This window comes from Oryzias latipes, chromosome 2 (assembly GCF_053564925.1).
Source record: "Oryzias latipes strain Hd-rR chromosome 2, Olatipes_Hd-rR_3.1".
NCBI classification, from domain to species: domain Eukaryota; kingdom Metazoa; phylum Chordata; class Actinopteri; order Beloniformes; family Adrianichthyidae; genus Oryzias; species Oryzias latipes.
Window position 1 is genome coordinate 18477009 of NC_136238.1, and position 6000 is coordinate 18483008.

Here is a 6000-nt window from a genome sequence, read left to right on the forward strand (position 1 = left end):
GTCTACGTGACAAGAATGGCTTGTCCTTTTTTAGAGGACCCAATAGACGAGGAGGCTGCATTAATTCATAGAGAATTACATTTACGTCGTGAGAGGATTTTGAGAAGACTCAATTTCTTTTTCACTTTTAACTGCTGCCATGTTATTTTAATTCCTGCAGGATTGCATCTACATGGAAATGAAATCAGGGACATTGAATTAGATTAATGTAACAATTACTTTATGGAAACACAATTTGCTAGCACTGCTTACTTTCTTAATCCCATATAAACCTATACCACTTGATCAATACAAGGGTAGTGTTGCAGCGTGTGTGTGCTGAGCGGGGTGCGAGCCACGAGAGACAAGGGGAGGGGCGATTGCAGGTGCAGATGGGGGGGGGGGGGGTGAGCACGGAGCAGAGGTGTGTGCGGGGAATATATTGTGTGTTCGGAGGACGGAGCACTTAGTTAAATAAAGAGATGGTGTCATTCCCAGAATAACTGTTTTGGAGTCATTCTTAATCCGCTCTGGAGGCTGAGGGTTTCCAACGGGAAGTGAACCCCGAAGGAGAATTCCCTTCGGCCCTGAAGGAAATCTCCCCTGCGCTTCTGACCACGGTCGGTCGGAAAGACGAGAGAAAAGAAAGGAGAAGTCTTCGCGCAGCGAAAGGTTCAACAGTAGACAAAAGTTCACTTTTAAAAACACAATTGCATGTATTAATATTAAACTGACCAACGTTTGCAAGAGGGGAAGGTTAACATAAAAGTCCTCTAAACATTACCGACGTTAAATGCATTTTTCCCCAGATTGGTTCTGTACACTATGCAGCATTTTATGCATTTACACCAGGAATAACACTTCAAAAGTACTCCTAAATATCACCATTTTTTATTTCACACCGTACGCTATTTAAAAAGTTATTACAGCCAATATTTTATAACAATGATTTAAATGCAAACTTAGGCATTAACTTGAGCAGCTATGTTTTCCCACGCTAACTGTCTCTGTTTTGCAGATGCAGCGGTGTTGCTTTTCTTCTGGAATATGTGCTCATATTCACTGTAACTCTGCAGCAGCACGTCAAGTTCAGCTGGCGAAAAATACGCAGACCTCTTTTTTTCCACAGTTGCCATGGTGACTCGTGATATCTGCGCTCCATTGATAATGGCTTCTTATAGTCGCGGTGCTCACGCTCACCTCCGAATCAGTCCACTCAGAGTTGATTGACCTAACTCGGATCAGCTTCTCTGAAACAGAAAACTCAGAGTTGTTAATCTCCCGATTGACCAACTCAGAGTTCAGGTTCAACCTCAGAGTTGGTCGAACCTCCTTTCTGAAACAGGCCCCTGGACACCTAAATTAGCCTGTTACGTTCCAGGACGTTTTTCTTTGTGTGGTTTTCTTTTTGTGTCTTGCAAATGTCAGTGTTCAGGTGCCGGGCTGCGATTGGTGTGATGCTTCAACACCAGGAGTGGATTGGCTGCCAGAAGTCACACCTGGAATCACACCTGCTATAAAACGAACCAGGAAGAAGACCAAAGGAGGCTCATTTGACATCTCCCACCTCTCCCAAAACCAGCTATATGGAGTTTAGAGATGTAGGAGTGGACTGCCATTTACTTTGACTCATGTTTTCTCGTGTTTATGTTATGTTATGTTAGGGAGGTAAGTTCTTGTCTTTTGGTTTATGTTGTTTTATTAAGTAAGATTTGGGTTCTTGTTAGGTAGGCCAATTTTTGTTTGTTATTTTGGCCTGGGTCCACTCTGAAGTAAATACTCTAGCTCTAATGTTTCAATCAAAATAAAATCTCTTAACCTGCTTTAAGTGTGCTGCCTTTTGAGACTGGAGGGAGATGGGGCTTCATTTTTGTGTTGCGTCCTTTTTGGGCCACTAGATGGGGGGGGGGGGGGGGGGGGGGGCGTAACATAGCCTTATAGGTACAAAGCAATCATAAAACACATTTACAGTAATAAAATAATAGTTAAATTCATCAAATAAAAAGATGATTGGAAATGTTCAGATATCTTTCAGACATATCAAAAACATAACAAAGGTTCTCCATGAAGACTAAGATGTTGTAGAGCAGAAGTTTGCAACCTGCGGCCCTGGAGCCGCATGTGGCTCTTTTACCCCTCCATTGTGGCTCTCTGGTTACTGGTACAGTAGAAAAAAAGTAATACAATTCAAACTTTATTTAACTGATTCACAAATAGCTGAAGGACAGGAGGTATTACAAGTCAAACTAAAACATTTCAAAAGATTTTAGTGTGACGTGTCCTACAGAAAATCAATTCGAGGTCAGTAACCAACTAGAATTAAGGTTACTGGATCATAAGGCAGATTTTTTGTTTTTGAACATATTTAAGGATTTTAAATTGGCCTTATGGTAGGGAAAAATATGGTAAGGGTCACCTAATTACCTCTCATTTAACAATGATTTACAAACTTCCTACTGAGTTGCACCAAAAAATGTAGAATAAACTTTTTTTTTTAATCCCTGCTGACATTACACTACCTACAGCTGCATTTGCTGCATTAAGATGATCCTATGTGGCATGGGGTGCCTTTTATTTTGAAAGGAAGTCATGTGAACCATTGCCAAAAGTTATAAACTAATTCATTTTTTAAAGAAAAAAAAACCTTTAAGATGAATCATCATAGAAGCAATAACATGAATTTAAATCAGTGTCTTATGTTTTTTAAAGGGTTAAGTCAGACTTTGTGGCTCTTTCTGGGTTGTTGACAATGAAAAATCAACCCGAAAGGTTCTTTAAGTGTTGAAAGTTGCAGACCCCTGATCTAGACACAGAGTGTTTAAGATATATATATATATATATATCTATATATATATATATAGATATATATATTCATTTATGCCTTAAGGAGGTAAGACAGGCTTTGACCAGTTTATAAACTAGAGGGTTTCTGTGGGATGGGCGTGTGGCCTGATCCAAATCTCTGCTGGGACCTTGTGCATGTATGCTTTCCAGCTTCCTCCCACAGTCCAAAAACATGCTTAATGCTAAATTGTCACTAACTTGGCAGTGATTGTGTGGCCCTGCAACAGATTAGTGGCCTGTTCTACACAAATGTAGTTTGATGAGGAGGTTTAAATAGCTATTTTAAGTCCAGTTAAGCATACAATAATCATCAGCCCTAATGTTAGTGATCCCTAAGTAGCCAGGTTTGACCTCCAAAGAGGCTTTTTGTTTTAGTGTCTTCAGAGGCCGAACATTAGAGGTTCAGTGATTCATTTGAACATTTCGATTCATTTCATAATTTGTGGTTTCTGAGGAGGACATTTCCTTAAATATGTAGAAAGAACAAACAATTTGTTCTTCCCACAGCTGGGAGCTGTCAGACTACAAGAGGCGAACAAGTGTCTCTATTGTCTCCAAGATGCAGCTCAGGGTTCGTCCTTAAGGAAGAATCTCAAAATGATATGCTTGTTACTTTTATCATTAATATGTCTCCAAACAGGGAGAAAGGCAGGAGAAAGTCTGTGTGCAGGTCCAGAGCCATAACACTTGTGACCTCTGGTCTGCAGAGATGCAGCAGCGGAATGGCGTTGGGGGCGGTGCTGAGGCTTTAACAGGAAACATTGGGCATGTAGTCCACCATCTAACAAATAGGGATTTATGAAGTTCTGATGGATTTGTGCTGACATTTCTTGAGACTTTAAAATGCTAAACACATAGTTTACCACGGCATTGTGTAACCTCTGACCTCTGGCTGCACACAAATGTCTCTATTGCCTGTCATTGCCAAGTTTCATGACTTTGCGTCTGACTCTAGAGCCAAAAACATCACTGTTGCTGGTTTTTCCCGTCTCTGACTTTGCAGCAATAGGTTCTGCTTTCATTAGACGCAATTACAATAGTTTATTGGAAAGGGAAGGACCGGATTTTGACACCAGGCGTCACTGAGCCCACTGAGCATGCTCAGTGCTCTACCAGTGCCAACCCCAATTGGATCCAGGCCATGGAGACTAATAGTGCTCACACACCTGGTGTTGTTTTTGGCTTTTCATCTGATCAGGATAAGAATTCAGGTGAATGTGGTTTTTAGGTGGAATGATAACAAGGCTAAAGCTGGCAGAACGGAACGCTCTCAATCATCTCAATCATCACAGCGAAACTTCAGCTCTGTTAACGTGACATCTGTGTGGTTTTCCTCCGATACACTCCGTCAACAAACACGTCCCCCATCCACCTTTCCTTCAGAGATTTTGGTATTTCTTTCTACAACATAATAGCTTTTAAAACCTATCTTCTGTCATAAGGGTAAGCTTTCAAAGTCAGATCTGAGATAAAGTTTTAGGACCCTTTGACTGAAGCTTTGGGATTTTCAAAGAATTAGAAGATCAGCGAAGTTCACTTGAGGACATGCTTCTGCGACAGACCGGCGACCTGTCCAGGCTGTCCCCTGCCTTTGCCCACAAGGCATTTGTCAGACGCATGACCCCAAAAGGGTCAAAATGGGTTTAGAAGATGATTTTATGAAATTTATCTTTTTACTTTCTAGTAATATTTTAGATTTTATTTCAGTTTTTTCTACTACTGCATTTTCTGACATATAAGGTGAACTTCAAAACCTTGATTTTTTTTCAAAGAGCAAAAGTGCGCCTCATACTCCGGAGCCCTTTATATATGGAATAATTCTGGTTGTTATTTTTACGAGTTCCAAACAATTTTGGATATTATTTTGAACATGCTAACGCGACAAGCGTGTAGAGGTGTCAGACTGTTTTTCTTTTTTTACGTGTTACTAACAATGTTGTAAGTTAGCGTAGTCACAATGACACTTGTTTTAGGGGTATCAGTCTGTTTTTTTTTATCAGTCTGTTTTTTTAGGTATTGCAAATTAAGTTTAAGAAACAAGATGCAAAGAAAGTGTGACTCACTGACAGACTTCCTCTGACTCTTTTGTCTTGGTGAATGTGTTTTATAGTTTGGTGCGCCTTATATATGACATTACTGTGAAAATAGGCCATCCAATCACGGTGCATCTACAGCCTTTAGTGCAGAAAATATGGTAAGTACAAATCTGGTACCTCTAAAAGTCAGAATTTTAACGGTTGTCAGGCTAGATTAGACTTGGGTTGTATTTGAGGAGCAAAAGTTGCATTGGTGCTGAACAAGACCTTCAAAAAAATAGGTTAGACTTCTGAGGATCATTGATGGATTCAGATTTAAGGAAAAACAACACATGCTTCCAGGGATCCTTCCATTTCCTTCAAAATATTTCAGAATATAACAAATTTTCGGAGCTGTAAACAAGATTGTATGTGAATGGAATAAATTTAGTTGTTAAATGATTTGTTTTTTAGCACTCAGATGATGTTTAAGCGTGCTTTGCCCAGACTTTGACAGCTTTGGAGGAGGTTTTTCTAAAGTGGTGGACAACACAAACTCATTTCAGGAATAGAAAAACAATTTAAAAATGTTCCTAGTTCAGGTTTGTGTAGACACTAAATGAATAACTTAAAATAATATATAAATGAATACAATATAATGAATAAAAAATAAAATAAATAAATGAATAACTACTAAATGAATAAAATAAATGAATAACTAATAAACAGGCGGCAGAGCAGGTCGTCCAAACACCGAAGGGTTGGCGGATTGATCCCCGCTCTCTCCAGCCAGCTGTCGCCCCCGAGCACGGACAGTCTGCAGCTCACCGCTCCCCCCAAGGGATGGGTTAAAGTGCAGAGAACAATTTCCCCATTGTGGGATAAATAAAAGTAAATTAAAAAAAAAAATAAAAAATGCAAAACTGGACGGAAATGCAATGTTTACACTGAGCCCTCAACTATTTTTCACAAGAACTCATACAAATGGATTTTTAAATTCCAGTGATGATAAAAAAAAATGTAGAAATATAAACCATCTTCCAACATAAAGTGGGTACTTGCTGAAAAGAATGTAAAGTTTATAAAGGATCATAACATCTCAATTCTGGTGAAAGCATTTCTTTTAACTTTCCACAGTTCAAACCTAAAGGTTGCAGCTTCC